The sequence below is a fragment of the Vicugna pacos genome, unplaced genomic scaffold, assembly GCF_048564905.1.
Source record: "Vicugna pacos unplaced genomic scaffold, VicPac4 scaffold_19, whole genome shotgun sequence".
NCBI lineage: Eukaryota > Metazoa > Chordata > Mammalia > Artiodactyla > Camelidae > Vicugna > Vicugna pacos.
The window spans coordinates 38,394,575-38,416,095 of record NW_027328740.1 but is presented as its reverse complement, the minus strand read 5'-3'; the positions used below and the strand labels follow the sequence as shown (position 1 = coordinate 38,416,095).

General features: G+C 43.9%; 1 long non-coding RNA gene across 1 annotated transcript in view; it reads left to right on the top strand.

Annotated features, from left to right (window-relative positions):
* Nucleotides 1-3,914: 3,914 nt before the first annotated feature.
* LOC140693414 (uncharacterized) overlaps nt 3,915-21,521 on the top strand; it is a 252,294-nt gene continuing 234,687 nt past the window's right edge. Inside the window, exon 1 of the long non-coding RNA XR_012069175.1 lies at nt 3,915-4,116. This is a non-coding gene — a long non-coding RNA (uncharacterized lncRNA). The remainder of the gene's footprint in view (nt 4,117-21,521) is intronic.

Below are 21,521 nucleotides of genomic sequence, written 5' to 3'. Positions count from 1 at the left end.
AATTAATGGCCTATCCACCCCTCCCCAGTGGTGGTTCTAAAGAAACTTCTTGGCTAATCTTGACCATAAATTCACTTGTTACATTCCAAGAAAAATCTGGTAGGAATTCTAATCAGAATTGCAATGAATCTGTCTATCAAAACAGGAAGAATTAACGTCTTTATGGCACAAACTTCTTCTACCCATGAATATATTTCGGACCCTATATTTTCCTCTGTCCAGAGCCTGGCCCATGGGAAGTCCTCACTACTTGTTGGGCTTGTGAATGATGAGATTCTATACATCGTTAGTTGCAGCTGTAGCCTTTCACAGAAGAGAAAAGAAACCTCAGTGAAACAAGTGACTCACTGATGGTCAGAAAGAGTGACAGCCATTGCTGGAGTGATCCAGTGGACTTGGTGTTTGCAACCAGAATTCTCCACCACCTACAGCTAAGGGGATTAGAGTGTTCTTTTATTTTTTCTTAATGGCATTGCTTTTATTTTTACTTATTTTTTAAATTATTTTTTATTTAAGTGTAGTCAATTTACAATGTTAGTTTCAGGTGTACAGCAGAGATTCAGTTATAAACATATGCATATGTATATATATATGTTTTAGATTGTTTTTAGTATAACTCATTACAAGAAATTGAATACAGTTCCCTGTGTTATATAGCAGGTCCTTGTCATTTATTTTATATTTACTAATTTGTATCTGTTAATCCCTCCTTTCCTGCCTGCTAAATACAGTTTGCTTTCTATGTCCATGAGTCCATTTATAGGAGCACCATTTTTCCTAGTAATATATGCTCTTTGGCTGCTTTCAGTTTCAGTAATTCCATCTTATCTGTGGGCGCTTTTCTTCTGGTTGCCTTTATGTGGTTTGCACACGTGGTAATAGAGATCTTTATTTGGGAGAACTCCAGGTCTCGTGTAGTCCCTGGTACAGAATGCCCACTGAATTGATGATTGAACTGGGAAAAAAGCACAGTAAATGCTGGAATTTCCACTATGGTTGAGAATTCCAGGTTTCAATAACCTGTTTAGACAACCTTACTATTGGCTGCACCCATACTGGGTAATTTGGTGGAAATTCATGGTATGGTGGTGTAGAGACGGGGCCTTATATTCTTCTTCTCTTTCTATTTTCTAACACTCATTCTCCTGGGCCTTCCAGATCCTCCCCCAGAAGTGCCCAGGGCTGGCTTGGTGCTGCACTGAGGCAATATTTGTTAATAACGCCCTTTCCTCTTCTCCTCTGAGCCTCCGTTTCTTTCTGTGCACAATGAGCGCTTAGACTAGATAAATACTTTTCAGTTTCTTTTAAAGCCATGTTTCCTTTGAGAAACAGAAAATGCAAATATCTCCTCTCAACCCAACCCTTTAGATTTTGGTATGTCCTCCAAGGAGTGACATAGCTCTTTGTGAAAAATTGATGTGATTTTGATTGCAGGTGACACAGAAAAGACTCTTCAGAGATTTATTGCAGGGAGAGGGCAGGAAAGAGGCAGTATGTGACACTTTCTAGTGTGAGCAACGGAGCAGGGACTTGGATTTAAATACGGTGTCTGACGTGGCCTCTCTCTAATCTTGTAGAATGTGATAAAATTCTCTACCTCAGTTTCTTGATGTGTCAAGTTGGGGTGATAATATTTTAAGGCTTCTGTGAAACATTATACAAATAAGACATTTGTGTCTCGGTAGAAACAAGATCTGCTAGGGATTCAGGGATTTGTTTAAAAAAAATTCTTGTCCATAGCACTCTGTCTGTGTGTATTTAGACGTTCCTGGAGGGTGAGGGTGAGTCTAAAGTCCATTGTGGGACAGGTGGCCCATATTTCTCCGTGTCCCAGTTTACCCCCTACTCCCCAGTCCTCTTCCTCAGTCCAGGATGAAGTTCCCTAGTAGATTTACACAGAGGTCTTGTGGAAATGGCTTTTCATTTTATTGTTTCACCAAGAAGGGCTGCCATCATGATCTCTGTGGTCAGGTTTTGAAGGGCTGCCATCATGATATCTGGTAAGAATTCTATGCAATTTGGAGTTCCAATTTAATGAAAAGAAAAAAATTACAAATAGAAAATTAGAACAAGGGTGGTGACAGGGGCTCTTTTAAGTGGACACCATTAGCTTTGTTAGCTTCAGGTGCTGTGGCCTGTTGCCACGAGGACCCATCCTCTTGTTCTGAAGTTGGAGGGGCTAGTGGGCTCAGTGGGAATGTTAACTGAGTGTATCTCATGGGCTGGGCATTGTCCTATTTGTACTGTGTGTTCCTTATTTGAGACAGTGAGCTCACCTAACCTCGATAACCTCTTTAAAATATTAGACTTTTAATTTTGAGATGTAATGTAGATTCCCATGTGGTAGTAAGAGATTATATGGAGAGGGCCTATGGGCCCTTTGCCCAGTTTTCTTAATGGTTCCATCTTGCAGTGTTGGGGTACAATTCATTACTGACTCACTAACAATTTGAGGTTTGTGTTATTGCCCTTATTTCTATTCACGATTAAACTGGGGCTTCGAGAAGCACGCAGGCCTGTCCAGGTCACCCACATTGTTAATGCAGAGTCGGGTGAACGTGGGCTTGGGATTTCCAGGCAGTACCATTATGATGGTTTGTGGCAGGGAGCAGCATTCACTTTGCTTGTTTATTCATTCATTCAACAAACATTTATTGAGTAAACTCTGTGGGTCAGATGCTTTCATAGAGTTATCTGATTCTTCAGCAGTACTGAGAATCAGGTAATGTTTATATTTTTTAATCTGAGAAAATTAGCTCTGAGAGGTTATAACCCCCCCAAAGGAAGTATAACTCATAAAGGAGGGATAGAACATGTGTACAGTCACCTCCTTTTATGCAGGTGGTACCCTATGCATTTTACATTTTCAAACATCCGTAATCCAGATATATTCTTGTAAGGCAAGGCTTTTTTTTTTAATTGAAGTATAGTCAAGTTTACAATGTTGTGTCAATTGCAAGGTGTTTTTTGACTTTTGAATTAAAAAATACTTTTTCAGCTGGGTAATTAGGTGTATTTACTTGTTTCATTTTTAAAATGAGGTACTGGGGTTTGAACCCAGGACCTCGTACATGCTAAGCATATGCTCTACCAATGAACAATACCCTCTACCCCAAGGCAAGTTTTCTTATCCATTATTATGAAGCTTAGGAGTTCAATTAAATTGAATAGGAATCCAGATCTTTTGATCCTACTGTGGTCCTTTTCTTTATATTCTGCTGAAGGGGGTTGGGGAAGCATTTCCTTTGTTCATTTCTTTATTCAGCATTTTTGAGCAGTGACTTTGCATCAGGGCCTTGCTAGGTGCTTGGAAATAGAAAATAAGAAATGACCTTTCTCTGCAGAGGCAGGAAGCCTAGACCAAAAGCTGGGTAATGTGATCGAGCTACAGTAGCCATATGCAGACTCTGAGGACAAACTGTACCCTTGGATTTGCTTTGGCTTCCCTTGTCTTCTGGCTGGTACACACCAGGTCACCGCAACCCAGATGGGCCCGTAGCACACAGCAGAGAATGTACCTCGATCTCCTCCCCCTCTCGGCAGGGCCTGCAACATGAGCATCCCTGACTACGTGCAGTGTGCTGAGGACCACCAGACTCGTCCCGTTGTGGTCCAATCCATAGAGATCATCTCAGAGGAGAATTTCTTTTGCATCTATCAGCTACTCACCTCGGTTAGCCATATCAGCCCTTGTGGCTCCCAGTGGACACTCTGTATCCACTACAGGCACCGCTATGTGCCCGAGAATCGGTGGAGCGTCTTCCAGAAACACCCCAAGGTCGTGGGCCTTGTCACCATTACCGAATGTCTCTCTGCCAAGGCCTTCGAGAAGCTCCACATGCAGAGGAGCTGTATGGCACATCGCTTAATGACTCTCAGCTTTTTGTCTTTGTGCAGCATGGGGAGGTAGCCGAGCAGACGCGCACCGACGTTGCCTTCAATCTAAGAGTACTGCAGGGTGGTGGAGAAGAGGATCGAGGACTTCACTGAGTCACTCTTCGTCTTGCTCAAGTCCAAGTGGCTGGATGGTGGCCCCAAGAATTCTGGGGACAAGATCCCCCTCCCCTACATCCCGTTTGAGAAGGAGGACTTCATGGGACTGGACACAGACAGCAGGTAAATTTACCTGGAAGCCAGTCCACCTTGGCTGTGTGCTGGATTGCTTCCCTACATCCAGAAAGGGATCAGCAAGGAAGAAGTCAATCTTGTAGCCAAGGGGGGAGGGAGGTGCAGCCCGCCGGTTTCCAGACATTTCAAAGTGAATCCGCCTTTATTTCAGAGAGATCCTTTTAGGGTTATTGTGGACACTTACTCCCGCTTTACAGCCAGGAACATGGTGGGACCCCTGGAGTTGCTGTCCAATAAAGTAGCCAAAGCCACTGATGCTAGGAGCACTGGGGAGGAGGCTGGACTCAGCTGAGATGTGCTGTAGGTCAAATGCACATCAGACGCTGAGGCTTGTCTAGTAAAAGTACATAAACTATCTCTTTACTTCCTATATTGATTACATGTCAAAATAATAGTATTTTACATACAGTAGATTAAGTAAGATCTGTTCTTAAAATCACATTCTAGTATTTGTTTTTTGTTTGTTGGTTTGTTTCTTTGTTTCAAATTTTAAACGTGGCAACTGGGAAACTTTCTTTACATGGCTCTCATTTCATTTCTGTTGGGCAGCCTGTCCTGGTACATGCTCATCCCTTTGCTTATAGATGAGATGCTGAGCCCCGAGAGGCAGAACGAGGCGCTGGTTGAGCTGCGGCTGGAGCCGCTGTCACCTGCCTCCCAGGCCCAGCACCTTTTCAGCTCAGGCCGTCTCTTCCTGCCCGACAGCCACCATGCCAAGTTAGGACATCAGAAACACCGCCAGGGACTTCCTAATGAACTCCTTATGCAGGGAAAGGCGTATCACGGTGTATGGGACAGAGCAGGGAAATGTTCATTCCCACTTTGTCCCTGTGATTAAGTCAATGGCCCCACTTTGCCTCGGAAGTACAGATGAGCTCTTCTGGGCTGCCTACCCCCCACCTTCTGCTCTGTTTCCCCATATATCTATTGTGTTGTCCCTCGGGCTGAAGAGGGTGAGATGCCTTTGCCGAGACGTGGTCCCCCTTTGCTGGGGTGAGTGAGGGAAGCTGTGTCCCCCCGGCCTACGGCCTCGGTCCTTGAGTCTGGAGAGGGCTCATGGTGGTCCCACAGGTGGCGGTCAGAAGACCTGGCATGTGCTACCGGGCCCGCTTTGGAGGTGGTGCTCTGTGATTCTTGAACTTACCTAAGATCAGATCCTACTTTCTGGTTGTTGGTAAGTTGGAGGAGAAGATGCTAGAGAATTGATAAAAAGAATGTCTAGACCAGCCCTGTGAGTGAGAAGCACAGGGGACACTAGTCCCACCTGCGAGAGCCCACCTAGCAGGCTCTGGATGAATTTTCTGTTCCTCCCCGGAAATACCTCTATGGCTTAAGGAAGAGGAGAGGCATGTCGTGGCCATGATCTGTACTTGTCCTCACAGGGCCCTGTGATCTATATGCTCGCACTCCCCATCTGCTTCTTGGAGATGAGCTGGCATGTTTAGGAGCCTGGGCACTGCTGAGGGCATAGCTCCCAGCACCGTGCTACACAGAGTCTGGCTCTGTTCACCTCTCCTGTCAACTCCTGCTGAGGCCCCAGACATTAGTCAAGGTAGGTGCATCAGCGAAACCTAAGCAGGGACCACCTTCTCCCCCTGGGCAGAGTGGTGAGTGAGCAGTGGAAGCCTGGAGCCCTGCCCCAGCCCCCACGCCAGTGCCACTTCTTTTGTCATAGGAGGCACTGGTGATATTTTTGCTCAACAAATGCTTGTCTCTGAGTCTGCAGACCCACCAGAGAATGCCAGCTTGTTTTTGCCTTTGAACTCTGCCCTTGGAACTTGGCGGAGTAGCCGGATGTGTACTTAGCCCACAGTGGTTCAGCGCATTAAACCTGCCTCCTTGTGGGTCTGTCTATTGTGGTACCATAAGGGCTCAGCCAGCATCTGAACGTCATTGAGATAACGCGGCCAGTGAGCTAGGGTCAAGCACATTCTCCTCCAGTCACTTTTACTCCATTGTTTCTTTTACTATTCCACAGTCATTAATTTTTTAAACAATGCTTTGGTGCAGGAGCAGAGCCTCATTCTCTCCTGCTACTCTTGGTGGAAGTGAGTAAAACGGTCCAGACTGAAATGCGACAACAATTTGTAGCTCAAAAGCTGCCTAGACGCTTGTAGGTCGAATTTTGGTTAGGGGAGCTGAACACGTTGTGGTCCCCCGGCAGCGCCGCTCCCCTCAGGCCCCTGCTTTCCCTTGAGCAGGAGGTGAGGTTGGGCCTCACCATCCCCGCGTCCCTGGCCTCACACACTCACATAAATTCTTGTACATGCAGTCAAAATCATTTTTGTTCTTGTGTGATTCTAATTTTCTCTTGTTCCTCTTTTCCTTTTTCTTTACTCCTTTTTCACTTGTACTGCCCAGTGAGCATGTTGCTGCTTCTGAAAATGTGGGCTGTGCACACCCTGCATTGGAAATAGCCAGATTGCCCTCCGTACAGTCTCCATCACTTTAAAAAGCAACAACTTAACAGCTGTTTTGATCCATCTATTATCTTAGTCATTTTTTATTTTCTAATTTTTTGGAATATTTGCTTTGTTAGCTCATCACCCACTGGTGTTTGATACCTGTTGAAATCCTTGCTTTTGAGGAACATGTTTGGTCCTCCTTTTATTTGGTGACAAATGCGCCCTTATTAAATTTGTTTGATTGTTTTGAAGAAGTAAGATGCGAATTGATTTTGTCGGGTGCTCAGGGATTCTTTTCATGGAGTATTTAAACTTGTAAGGTCAAACTCTGCAGCATTTTGGTCGATTCCTGCTTTTACACAAACGTGCTCGGCAAGCGGTTCCTGGCTGTCGCTGTGTGACGTGCATGACGGCGCTTCCTGGCCGTCATGAGGAAGTGGTCGCCACGGAGGTGACAGCTGCAGGGGACGCTGTTGGAGGAAGCGGTCACCGTTTGGTTCTTTAATTTTTTTTTTTGCATTCAACTTCCCCGTGCCATTTACTTTACTTTGCCTTCATAAAGGGGCAGAATTGGGTCTAAAATCCATGACACTATTTGTTCCCTTTACGAGGCTGGTTTTTCTGGGTATCAGGACAACATGACCTTCTCCTAAGTAGCTGGCTCACCTGGATCTGTTGGACACAGGGACAGCTAAAAGGGCCGTAGCTTCCTCTCTACTCCAGCCAGTGGGCATTCAGAGCTGGGTCTGTGGTTTGCCTCAGCAGCCGTGCAGACCTCCCTGCCCCGGCCTTTACTTTTAACCCATGTTGGCAGTAAAGAGTTGAATCCGTTTCTGTTGCAGCTGACATCCACCACTGACAGCCGTGTCGTTAGTTTGTGGTAGTCAGTCTCCAACACCCCAGACAACCGTGAAGGAAGATGATTTGGCCGACCTAGGACCCTGGATTCTCACCCTCACCATGGTTCATCTCACCCGGTGGAAGGGTTTGGCCACCACCATCATGCTGACCATGAGGCCTTGTTTCTCCTTTCATGCTCTGGTCCAAATGTGGACACTTCATTTTTCACTGAATTTGTCTCTCTTGAGACAGGCCAGAATATCTGAATGAGTCCATCACATTCTGGGTGGGGAACAGAACAGAAGTAAGTGTCACAAGTAGATGGAGTCTAGGCTGTCCGGGTTGGCAAATGCAGGCTGGGATCTGTGATGGCTGGGCTGTACACTGGACACAGGCCTTTCCCGTGGCTCCTGAGAGCCCATGAGTTGAAGTGATAACAGCCTTGCGTGGATTCCCCCATCCTCATCTGCTCATTGGCAAGTGTGTCTGCTAATTAGGAGCTCCCCCAGACCTCGGGCCCTTCAAAGCTCAGACCATGGGAGAACCTTGAGTCCCTTCTCCTGGACATCCTGTGTGAGAATCCACTGCCTTCTGAGGTGAACAGCAGCAGGAGATGCCTCCCCCTCCAGGGAGCACCCTACGGAGGACTGTTAGTGCACCATGCTGTGAGCTTGTGTGTTTCCGGCCATGGTCCCTACAGAACTACAGTTGAGATGGGCTTATTGATGGAAATAACAGGACTGATTCCAGGGCAGGGCCTGGGGGAGGGAACAGTGGAAATTGAATGTGACCTCAGACACCTCGGTGGGTGCTGGGGCTGTTACTAAAATGGGGAGTCTGGGAGATACCTGCCAGGAATGGAATTCTAGAGTAAATGGTGGACATGAGGCATTTTTAAGATGCCATTTGTCATCCAAATTAGGACTTCAAAGAGGCACTCGGGTCGATGAGCCTGGGGCTCAGGTGAAGGAGCCGGACTAGAGATACACGTTGGGAGTCGTCATTCTTAGCTGGTGTTCACAGCCTTGCATGTGAATTAGATCATCTCGAGAGCTGCAGACTGAGGCTGAGGGGGGGCAGGGCTGTGTCTTGGTTGGAGGAAAGCCCAGACCATACAGCTTTGGTGTGTCAGTCAGTGGCGTTTGCCATTTTCAAAGCAATGCCAGTTATCCTTAAGGGGCCAGGGGCTGGGCAGGGCCAGCCAGGAAGAAATCTGAAGGGAGGGTCGTGGCCACGTGTGCGTCTTGGGAAGGTGCAGAGTCTGCAGGGTACGGGAGGGTAGACTCCTCAGATGCTAGAGTTGCAGTGAGGAATGGGGAGAAGTTAGTCACAATCACCTGTGAGGGAGGGAGGGAGGTCTAGGGAGCCCCACCTTACCGGACTCGCTTTCCCATGAACAGAAGGCAGTCAGACAGAGGATCTGAGGTGAGAAGGGATGGGCACTGGGAGGGGAGCCAACCTGGAGAATGGTGCTTGCAAAATTCTGGAATAGTCTCCCTGAAAAATAGAGTTAAAAATACCCAGACTCTTAAGAACATTGTTAGTGACTTGGGAGGAGGCAGTTGTTTTTCTGGCCTCCTAAGGGTAAGGCATGTATCCAGGGATACACAGAAGATACGGGCAGTCTGTTCCGGGGGCTTGATCGTTACCGGGGGAACAGTGCAAGTTTAAAGGGGGAAAAGGGCAGCGGAGGGAAACTAGCCAGGCCCCGTGTCAGGTACCAGTCGGCCGCCCTACTTGCGTGTTGCATTCACATCCATGCCTCCCAGGTGGGCGCTGACAGCCCCCTTTTGGGGATTGGGAAGCCTTCTCAGAGGGGTTAAAGAATTGGTCCATTTAGTGACTAGTAAATGCTGTAGCAGGATTCAAGCAGGGCCTTGTCAGAATTCAAGGGCATGTTCTCTCTACTGTTTCCAGTACTTCCCTGTTATACCTGGAATGGTGAAGTGGGTCAGTTTTGGAGCCTTTCAGAAAAAGTATGATTTAAGCGCCTCTGGACTGTTTCACAAAGCTCAGCATTCTTTGATGGTTCTGAAGCACGCAGTGATTTTCGCCCCAGAGAGGTAACGTCTAACTCCTTTGATGATGACGTGGTTGCAAATGGTGTACAGGTGCAAAACCAGACTTTGCAGCTTCTGAAGGGAAACTCTCCAGTTCTCCCTTGGTCGGCTTTCTTCCTCGGGATGTATCTGTGCTGCAGCATAGGCCTGAGCTTTCCATATGGAGTGAGAGTTTAATATCCGATGTTAGCATAAAACGGTCAGATGAAGAAAATCGACGTTGACAATTTATTTTTGGGTTTCATTAGTCAAAATATACTATCAGTTAATGGCCCATATAGCAAATGAAATTGAGTACAGGACATTGCATTTCTTACTTTCTATTTTGAGTTCTCTTACAGAATAATGTTGCCTGCTTTGGAACATCAGCTCCACCACTCACGGCACCTATCAGTGTGTTGGTGTGATTGCATTTACAGAGTGAATGTAATCTGGGCTTCCTCAGCCCCAAACACTTCAGTGCAGAATCACGGGCTGTAGACGTCTGTTAGTCACGCAAATACTTCTAAAATTATATGATTCCAGAAAAGAAAGAAGAGAGAGAGAGAGATTGCCTTTATCAAATTTCCTTTCAGTTCTAAATGAAAACTGTTGTTGAGCAGCTCTGGTTTCCTTTGGATAAGAATATATACATTTCTTTGCATGTAACCTGGGTTTTGGGCTAGAACACCAAGTTCTTGCTGTCCACAAGCCACAAAAATAGTAGCCAAATTGCACACGTGTGAAATAGTTTATACCTTTTTCTGAGAAAGTATCCTTGAATTTGGGACTTGGGCTGTGATTTCTGCTTTTTGCTTCCCCCACCTGTCTTGTAATCTCTCACTCCTTCCCACGTGGTTCCCAAGTGTTCGTGGTCTCAAAGGAGCGGGCAAACACCCAGCTGGTCACCATGTACTGCTGCTATAGATAGAGCCCAGACAAGACCTAAAGGACATTATCAGAGAGGACTTCCTGGAAGAAATGGGCTGTACATTCAGTTGTGAGGACAGAGTAAGAGTCAGCCAAGAGAAGGAGTCAAGAATGTGGCTCAGGTCGCAGGTGCAGCCCGGGCAGAGGCCTGGAGGCTTTTGGCGTGGGGACCCGGGGAGAGTGCCCTGTGCGGTCCAGGGTGGAGGGAGCCCCTGCTGGGGAGGACACTGGAGAGAGTCCGGGGTGTAGGGCTTTGGAAGAAGTTGAGTTTTACTAGAACTGACACAGTAGGCAGTGAAGGGTGTCAACAGAAGTGACCCTCAGGAAAGGTACTTCTGGTTTTGCTTCTGATATACTACAGACAAAAGGGTCGGGACGGGTGAGAGCAGGTATGTCTGTCCCTTTGAGATCCAACCCGTCATTCATTTATTCATAACACGTGCACTTCAGTGAGTCTAGGGGAGAGAGAGTGTAGCCACATAAATAAGCAAAATGTATTTGCTTCTTGAGAGCTTAGCGTTGTCAGTTAGCCTAGAATGTTCTAGGAAGAGAGGAACAAATTGTGGAGGTTGGAGGGAGGGAAGGCTTCCTTGGGAAACAGTCAAAATGAACCTGGAGGCAAGTGGGAAGTAGGAGCAGGTCAGGGGGCTCCTGAGGTCACTGGGGACCTATGTACTGAGATGAGGCTGGGCGAGCAGGGTCTGGGGTGGGGCTAGAACTCTACCAGGGAGCCTCTGAACTGTTTGAAGTGGGGTTGATGTAATCAAATTTGTGCTTTGGGAAGGCTGTCGTGGCTTTGTGTGTGTGTGTAGCGGGGAAGAGGTGGAGGGTGCCACCAACTGGGGGATCATTTGAAGGCCATTCACAGGCTGGGATATGGGCTTCGGGGCTACTTGGGGACGGCAGGGGCAGTGTGGATGCCGGCTTTTCTTATGGGGGACTTGTTAGCGGGGCTGCCCTAGAGGCACCTTGTGGCTGGAAGAAAACTGATGGAGGCTGCCAGGGGGACATTCCTCTTCTCTCTTTCCATGCCTAGTGTGATTATCTTAGCTCAGCCAACATTTGGAACAAAAGAGCTAATCTCCAGGGTTGCCCAGGCCTTTGTAGAGCTCCTTCGAGTGAGATCTGATAGGATTTAGGTTTGTGTTCAGATCTGGATGTTCACTTAGCTAGAAACGTCCTGTCATTTCGATTTCCATAGGGGTTTTTATTCCTGATAAAGATTGCTTTCTTGGTGAGAGGAAAATTATTACAGCTGTTGTCTTTTTCAAAAAAAATCATATGTTTTAAGAGCTTTAATATTCAAAAGAATAGGAATATATAAAATATTTAAGGAAGTCTTTGGTGTGGTTTCTTTGCTTTCTGAGCTAATGTGGACTTAGAGCCTTTGTATTACTTAATAGCACATCCTTGTCAGTATTTAAAGAGCTGTTAGTGAGCACCCCAGGCCCCACCTCTCAAAGAATCGTTAAAGTTTGCTCTGAAATAGTGAGGTCATAAACGTCTTGTTTTCAGAAATCAAAAGGTTTTAAATACGCACCATAGCTCCATTTATAAAATAATAATAAGTTCAAAATTAAGAAAATGGAGGATAATTGATTTTTTTTAAAGCCTAAACATAAACTTTCTTGTGCTAATTTTGCAACTGGAAATTTTGAAAAGAAAAATCCTACTGCAATATCATCTACGTGGTATATATATATGAGTTTCACGTTTGAAAAGTAACTGCGCAGTGGTTTTCAAAGTCAGGAGCATTCCAGCTCAAATACTGGCAGTGGTGGCTGCTGGTTTTCAATGGAAGAGCCTAAATTTGCCTTCTTAGCTTTTTTTTTTTTTGTACTGAGAAGGTTGAGTAGTGCTTTGCCAGCATGATTTTCGGGCAATTTGAGGGCAGCTGTCGTGTTCCAGCAGTGAGATATTTCCATGCATTTTATTTTCTGGACATCACCAGGGCACATGTGGGGTTTGTGCCTGCAGGCTGGAATGCTGCAGGACTCCCTAATCCATCACCATTATGTCCTGGTGCTGCTCCGGTCAGTGAATGATTTTCTGTGACTTGGAGGTAATGTGGTCTGATGGTGATGATCAGACGTGCAGTTAAATGCTATTAATTGAAATAAGAGTAACCTAGAAACATTGCTCTAACAATACAGGATGAGGGAGGAGGATTGGCTGAGCTGCTTGCAGTGGGATGTCTTCTCAGGTGACTCCCTCACCGTGATTCCTGCCAATATCCGCCCCAGCCCTGCACGGTAGTCCTGCCGAAGCAAGCAAGCACTTTGCTCAGAAACGCACTGAATTTCCTTGCGCCTCTGTTTGTTGGCTTTTTTTTGAAAACACATTTTGCCCTTTGCTTAAATGCCATCCATGCTAGTCACCCCTTACACTCATTCTTCTGGACCTCGTCCATACATAGCTGCTGAATGGATGAACAGAATGTAGTATCTCCATGTAGTGGAACATTATTCACACGTAAGAGTGAATAAAAAAGAAAAAAAAAAGAGGAAAATGAAAAATGCCACCTGTTTTGGGAAGTCCACCCTGACTGTTCAACCCACACTTTTCCCTTTGAAACACAATCACTTATGCTCCACTCTACTCTTTTTGATAGTACTTACCACCTTCTAATAATCTTTAACGTTTCCAAAAAAAATAAAAAATAAAGAGATGCTGATGCCACTTCAAAATATACAAGCCTTGCTAACAGCATGTTAATTGAAAGGAAGCAGACACAAACGGCCAGATATTGTTGATTTCAGTGATCTGAAAAGCCCAGAAAAGGCACATGCAGAGGCAGAGAGCAGGTGATGGTTGGAAGGGGCTGGGTGGAGGGGGATTACGGAGTGAATGCTAGTGATAGGGGGATTCTTTTGGGCTGATGAAGTGTTCTGGAAATAGAAGGTGTTGAGGGCTGCACAACTGTGATTGTGCAGAAGACTGCTGAACGCTGTGTCTGGGAGTGCCTGTTGTTGGGGCATCTTTATTTTGTTCACATCCTGCAATGTGAAGGGCCATCTTCTGCTGTGGTCATTCTACTCCTGTGAGTGGTGAGGGTCAGGACTTTGTAGAGTCCTGTTTCTTTTCTCCCTCTGGCTGAGTGTAGGCAAAAAAATTTAAGCCTGAGAAAGTGCTCCATCTACAGAAATGTCTTTCAGTTTTGCCTGGTGTAAAAATCTTGAGAGCTTTTAACCGTTGAGGCTAGTCTGTGGGGGTAAATAGCCTATGAAGCCTGGGTGAGCCCGGGAAGAGCCGCACTTCCCTCCCAGACACGGGTGGGGATTTCACCCCCTTTCAGGCAGTGAAGGGCCCAGACCCGTGGGCAGACTTGACAATCGTGAATATTTACGTGTATCCGCTGCTTCATCTTGGATATTAATTTCAAGCTGAGTCAGTTTGTGACGGCAGCCTCATCCTACAGCAGGAATTTATAGTATCTGCTCTTTGAGGTGAAGACCTGACAGACTTGATTATTTAACAGTCTGCTTTGAATTGATATCTCAGATTCCTTTGTCAAAAGCAAAACAGCAGAAATACAGACGTCCTTTAATTCCAATGTGGCCTGGAACGGGTTTAGTGTCTGTGCCTCAGTGGCCTTATCTGCGGGTGGGGAAGATGATAACAGTGCTTCCCTCAGAGGAGCTGGTGAGGGGAGAGTGAGAAGCACAAATGGAGGACTTACACGAGATGCTCATAAATGACCGAATTTAGTGCTCTCCGCCTGGTGAGGCCTTAGGGGTAGAGATGTCAGAACAGAGCAGTCCTAGCCGGAGCTCGATACGTGATGGTAGCTGTTATGATCAGTATCACCACTGTGGGTTATCAGGTAGTTTTAAGACTTGGTAATATGATTTCATGAATAATGTTAAAAGACTAGACATCTCAGATCCAGTTTACATAGTCCTCAAGATTTCTTCTGAGAATTGGATGGTTTCTTCCCTATCTTAAATCTGAGATGAGTCTCTAAAAATTTCCGTATTCCTCCATCCTTTTGCTTTAATTCTCTATTTCTTAAAAAACAAAGTTTTTAGATGGAGTTACTGGGGACTGAATTGAGGGCCTCATGCATGCTAAGCACATACTCTCCCAAATGAGGTATAATCTCTTCCCTGATATTTTTTTTAAATTTACATCTTAATTTTCAGAGGTTAGAGGCCTCTAATTATTTTTCTGGAGACTTGTCCATGAACCTGTAAATCTACAATTAATGGACAAAATTTGGTTTATTAAAAAAAAATCTATAGAATATTCTACAGTCCACCCAAAAGGAAATACTCATGGACTTAAAATGTTTCTCCTTTAAGGTGATTTCTCCTGTTTGGTCGAGCTTAATTTGTTAACAGCCAACCTCATCATCATAATGACCAAACTCGCTGTGAGTGGACGCCTAACTGAGGCTAAAATGCTTTGCTCATATTTTACTTCATAGCAAGTGTTTGATTGTAGGTATCAGTGTCTCCTTTTTTGTAGCTGAGGGATTGAGAGATGGGTCAGCTTGCCCCAAATGACACGCAGCTGGCGGTGGCTAGCTCGATGCTGGAATCCAGGCTGCACAGGATGAATTCTCAATTGCTCCTCTAATCAGCTTCCCGTTGAGTGTTTTCCCGAACTCCTGTGAGCCCATAAATGACCGATTTTAGCTATCTCAGCCTGATGAGGTCTTCAAAGGAGAGACACCAGTGAGAATGAGAGGCAGAGTGGCATAAATTAAAATTGTACATTTTCACAAATGTTTTATTCTCAGGTAATGACTGTAAAGGAAATAGTTTTTTAATTTAGTGCTTTGTGAGAACTAAAAACAAAACATTTAAAATAACTATTGTGCAAGAGAGAAGTGGTCTTTGAAAGTCCAACTGTTGCTAATGATGTTACTTGTTTTTTCTAGTGGTGCTTATTTACTGAAAAATTTCCAAACACTGAATTTGTTTTATGTAGTCTTAGTATGAAAGAAAACTTTGTCAGTGAGTATTGTAAGTAAAATCCTTACTCTTTTCTTTCCTGATGATGAATATCTTAGTTGTTTACATGGCTTAAGTATATTTCGTCATTTGTGAAATTTGAGTAATATGGTTTACCTTGTCTGACTGTGAGAGCTGGACGCCTTGTATACAAAGCACCGTAGAGGTGCTTAATAAAAATGTGCTTTCACAGTGACTGATAGTTTAGAAGTATCAACTCTGAATACTAAAAAGGGTAGCTTATTTCTGATGCATATTCAATATGTGTATATATGATATACATTAATATGGCTTAAAGTAACTAGGATTGTTTTTTTTTAAGTGCAGTATGAAGCTTTAATGAAATCTGTGTCATTCTAGTGAGACAGGGACTACTTAAATTGCCTTAAGCAGACGACCTTGAAGATTATTTACACAGAATGTAAGCTCAGAATTCATGTTGCCGTGTAACCATCCATCAGACATTTAATTTCTCGGGATTCTGACCAGAACCATTAAGTTTAGAAAAATCCACATTGATTATTATCAGGGAATAAGCTTCTCTCTTTTGTGACTAAAGAAAATTTTGATTTTTTTCTGCACTCTTTTCAGGTTTTAAAATTTCAAAATTTTGATTTGACATGTCACTTTTTTAATAGAGGTAATAAAGCTCATGCTGTTTTAATATGTAAATAAATGTTTTTGTATTTCAATACCCTTCTATGATTTCCTGGCTCTTTGAGAAGTATTTTGCAAGATACTTAGATTACCTACTGTTGGAAAAATACAGACGTGACTTTTATGAATATAGGCCTAGTACAGTTCTGTTGGTTTTTACTACAGTGCAAGACATGAGACCTAGGAGAGCTTTGCTGCTGATTGCCAGGAGGACAGATCTCAGGTCTCAGTCTCCCCTCGTGTAAAATGAAGTGGCTGGACTGGATTCTTTCCTCTTCTAAGATGAGCTTCCATGAGCCTATGTCTTTTGTTTATATTTAGGAGTATTAGCAATATCAGATTAAATACTGAATACCCCTCCATCCCCCCGAAGCAAAGTGCAGTATATGCTACATAAGCTTCTAGTTATCTGATTCTCGTTTCTCATCTTACAGTCAATTTTTGTGTTGCATGTTTCCCGGCAACCTGGAAGGTCTTTTTAGCCATAGGTGGCGCTGTTGCAACTTTTTACAGTCTTAATTTTTCTGTTTGTAAAATAAGGCTTAAACAATGTGATTTTATTTTGATTCCTTTGCTTAATGCTTCAGAATAGCACAACGTCCATTATGTCTTTCTACCTGGAAAATTTTTTCTGCTTATATCATAGTTTTATTCTTTTATCTCGCTGTGAACATTTCAGACTTGCTGTGCAAACAATGGCAAAATCGGGCTTTTCTTCTAGTGTTAGAAACCAGTGAGCCGGGATATTATAAAACAGCTAGAAGCTGCCTCTGGAGCACCATAAAGCTGAAAGGTGTGTTGAGTTCCCTGAGTATTGACCCCGCCGCTGTGTGTTAATTGGTGGGAGTTGATTTGGTACATATATGATGGGGTGTAGTTTCTTGACTTGGGTTTGCCTGCACGTGCTGACACTGAACCATGTGATCCTGAGTCAGCTCGTTCTGAGTTTTCCCCTCGTCTGTGAGAAGGGGACACTCATATCTGCTTTGTAGAATTGTGAGAATTAGTAATTATGTAACATGTTTACCACAGTGGGTATGTCAAGAGAGCTCATAAACTTTAGCTGCTGTTTTGTGTGCAGCCATCATTTTATAGTCTTTGGTAATTACAAAGAAACAAGAAAATAAGAAAAGCTGATTTTATGATGAAAGATATTTGAGGACGTTCCATAATTCCTACACCCATAATTTAGCATCAGCAGAGTCAGAACTGTTACACAGTCGCCCTGGACCAACGTTAAGCCACAGAAATTTTTGTTACTTCATATATGTTGGGGCCTAAGGGGAACCAATACTTATACACATGTTGTCTCCAGAAGCCAACTGAGAGATGACACAAAAGAGTAGGCAGGCGATAAATGTCTTCTTTGTTACTGATGAAGCCACGTTCTCCATGAACTTCAGGGCTGTGGATAAATGAGTGTCATGATACTGTGTCCCAGAAGTAGAGACTCACCCTGTCCCAGGTATCTCTGGGCCACAGCAAGCCTTCCCTTGAGAGAATGAGCCCCATCATGCACAGGGCTGTTCTGCAATGGAGCTGAGCATCCAGGGTGCTTCCCTAGGGTAGTCAACACTGGAGGGAAAGGAAGGGTTTCACATGCCCTGCTTGTCTTCCCGGAATCACAACTCAATCTGTTAATGTGAGGAGGGCTAGCTGTGGGCCAGGGGACAGGGCTGTGAAGGGAGTAGCACTCTGCATGGCCCAGAGGAGTGGGGAGGAGGTATCCCTTCCATCAGTTTAAACAGGTGGTGGGATGGAACAGAAGGGTTCATCCCATGAGTTTATAAAAGGAGAAATAAGAATTTCCTTTGGGTATTAGTCTAGCCAGGAAACACAGAAGATGATTAGGAAGGAGACTTGTAAACCACTGTAATATTAATTTGACATTTGTTGAGCACCCAAAATGTGCTACATTCTTTTCTGAGCGTTTTACAGAAATGAATCCTTCAATCTTCTCAACAAGCGAGTAAGGAAGGTTTGATTGTTATCCCAGTTTCACAGTGTGGAAATTGAGGCACACAGAGGGTAAGTTGACCAAGGTCACAGAACTAGTAAGTGGCAGAGCAAGTATTTTAACCCTGGCTGTATGGTATTGTGGCTCCCAGAATGGGCTTTGGGTGTTTAGATGTATCTGCATCCCTCGATTTCTGTACGTCTGTGCATCAATTAGCCCAGAAAGGACAGGGAAAGGAGAGTTACACAGGTGCTCACAGTCGTGTCTCGGCAACTGTCCACGAAGAGTGCACCGTGATTAGAATTAATTGTTTTCCAGGCAGCAGATCTGTTGGTATAACAGAAATTTAGTCCATTGAATTCATCTAGAAGTCCTTCCTGCTCTGCTTCTGTCCACACTTGCCATGTGACTGCCTGCCCGTGTTTGGGCCGTGGAGGAGAACATATACTCATGGTTGAACTCTGATATTGCAGTCTGGTTCATAGTTTCACATCTTCTGTTACATTAATAAGTTAAATTTCTGGTTTTCTTGCATCAGTGTCTCATGAGTTTGGTTAATGTGAAACCAGTCCATGGGAGCCCAGGGGTTATGATGGTATAAATTTTTAGCACGTTGTGGCACTTCTAGCCATGCAGACATGACTGGGGGATGTACGCCTTTCTCACTGATTTCTCCCAACAGCAGGGTCCTCTCACGGATGTGAGGCTGGGAGCTCTCTGAGTAGCTCAGTCAGAGGCCAAGTCCACCAATCCGAAAATGATGAAGTACCTGGAAGTGGGTTTAATAAAAGTAAAGGGCTTCCAGGTAGTCCGATGGGCTGTTCAAGAAATTTGGTGAAAAGCTGTCCACTGTCTGTGGTTTAGCTGCTTCTTTGCTATTGAAAAGTCTGGAGTAGATGAAGGGATTTTAAAAAGCAGAAAGGAGTGATTTCAGGTGGTACATCCACACCGGTGAGAAGTGATGGATGACCGCCTGTGTGAGGCACAGACAGAGTCTTACAAACTTCATAAAACAGCTTCAAATGCTCTGCCATCTGAGTGCGCTTCATATGGGGTCCAGTTCATCACTGGTCACGCTGTGAGGGCAAGTAACTGACGATGGCAGAAAGGACACGGAGGCATCAAAAAGGTCTCACTCATGTTCCCTGTTTAAAGAATGTGGCACAGTGTATTATATTTGAGCTGGTTTTTCACTGAACAGTTTTTAGTGTTTTCTGGGACTCCCCAGTGCCCCAAGGTTCCATGCAGCTGGGTGTCCCCTCATTGCAGCTCCGTCAGCGCTTGCCCTGGGCTGATGTGGTGTCACGGGAAGCAGGACGGTCAGCGTCCCCGGCTCCTCTGAGCTCCGTCTCCTCATCTGCAGAGCCTGGTTTCCCATCCGTGTCTACTTAGTAGGGTTGCTGAGAATCACACGTGATGGTTATCAGGTGTGATTTCTGGTTGTCTCTGCGATTGGCAAATAGCCAATAATTGATAGAAACTCTTGTTTTTTTTATTGTAATTGTGTCTCCTAGATTGCAGTGGTTTTTAGTCTGCATTTTTTTATAACTTTACTCATTTTTAAATATGCCCTTATTTTATTTATTTTTTTTTTGAGGTACTGGGGACTGAAGCCAGGACATTGTGCATGCTATGCAGGTGCTCTACAACTGAGTAATACCCACCCTCCTTTTCTGCACTTAAAAATAAATATTGCAATACACAAAATAGCTCTTAAACTCCATCATGGGACCTGGTCTCTGTATAGGCAAATGAACACGTATACTATTTCAATAAGAACAAATGCTGTTGAGACATAAGTTTCTGAATCTGTTAATGTGCTTAAAAACGATCATAGCTAGTGATAAACACGAGACTTAGATCCAGGACTTTTTAGGGTATGTTTTGCCATCATGGGAAATTACATTCTACCGAGAAGGCTAATTGGGTCTCTTTGATATTTGGATGGTTTAGCAGGTGATCAAGGCTTTCCAAAGCTGACAGTTTTGTATTTTAAACTAACTGCAAAGTTATCTTCTAGAAGATGGAAATCCTAAGTTTGTGAATTTCCCAGTAATCCAGGGGGTATGTGTCTGTGTCTGTGTCTGTGTGAACGTTTGTGTGTGTGATTTCAGGAATGTAGAAATAAGTTCCATATAGACTTCTGATATCTTTCTCTTCCAGTTCAAGGTTTAAGCATATACTTACACAAATAAATTGATTTTCTTTTGTCATTTGGCATATTGGCGGGAATAAGAGGTTCTCATACTTGTTTCAGAAGGGTTGGGAAGCATGAGCTTAGAAAACGGGAGGAGAAAGAGGCAGGGAGACACTTCACACTTTGTGCAGTATATGAGAAACGGTAGCTTTTCTTTTCTCTTTTCTTCTAAAGCAAACTGGCTCTGAATTGTAACACACTATTACTCAGAATTGCTTTTCTAATCAGATACAAGTGCCTCAGATTTTTCAAGGCAACATGAATGATGAAATGTGTTTTAGCATTTATCTTTAAAAGTAGTTTTATTTCTCAAGTAAAAGACTATAGCCTGTTTCTTCCAGCGTCTCAAGAAATTCTCATTGATCTATGTACATGTTCTATGTGCTTATTTTCTTTTCTTTTTTTTTAAGTGCTTGTTTCATTGTGGTGTGAATCAATGTTTAAAATTTCTGGATTTTGATCTTTAGAAAATGCTGATATATCAGAACTGTTAAAAACCTGATTGTTCTTTGGTCCTTGTTTGGTGGGGCACCCTATTGATTACTCTTGTCTGTTAAAGAGAGAAATTCTTCCTCTAGCCTGCAGATCATTAAGTGTATGGTTTGCAGTATGCCTTTAAATTTCATTGAATGCATTGAACATGATTGTCCAGTGAATTTTGAGTTGACTCATAGTAATGACTTTGCTTTGATTCTGTGGCTTTTGCTCCTCTCCACAAGAGCTTGAATTCTCTGTTGCGTTTTGTATACGTGTTCTTCACAGTGGAAGAAATTTTGCATTTTTTACAGAGGTGGTTTTTCCTAACACCTCTGAATGCCTTCTGTAATTGATACAACAAAAATCTGTTATTTCAATGCTTAATTATTTCATAAACTAGTTTTTGGCTTAATCAGAAACAATGACAGAGTGATAATAAAAAATAGGAAAACTTTCCTTCCTTTGAAGAATAGAAATCAGGTGGTCAGGCTCACCCATGCTTTGGGCCTGACACACTTAATCTCATGTCATTGTGTATCATGATTCGGAGATGGAGTTGCTTCAGGTTTATTGATTTTTGTTTTAACATTTGTGTTGAATTCTTTCTCCAGGCTTATGTATCCTGTTGGGTTTGTTGAAACTGTAGAAGGGAAACAAAAGCTTTTTTTGGTTTCCGGAGGCCTGAGTTGCTGATGATAAGGGTTGAGGGTGGGCTGAGGAACAGAGTGACACTCCCTCTGCTCCCAGCTGAAATTGATGAACAATGAAATCAATTAAGTGTATCGGTATTTGACCAATAGAAGTTAGCGAGCCCAAACTGGCTAGTTATGCCCAAAGAAAGTACTGAATTCACCTGCAGAATTAGGTGCTTTACCAAGAAGAAGCAGCTTAGAGCAATCAGAAAAATCAGTCCTATGATGAGATATAAAGTAAATA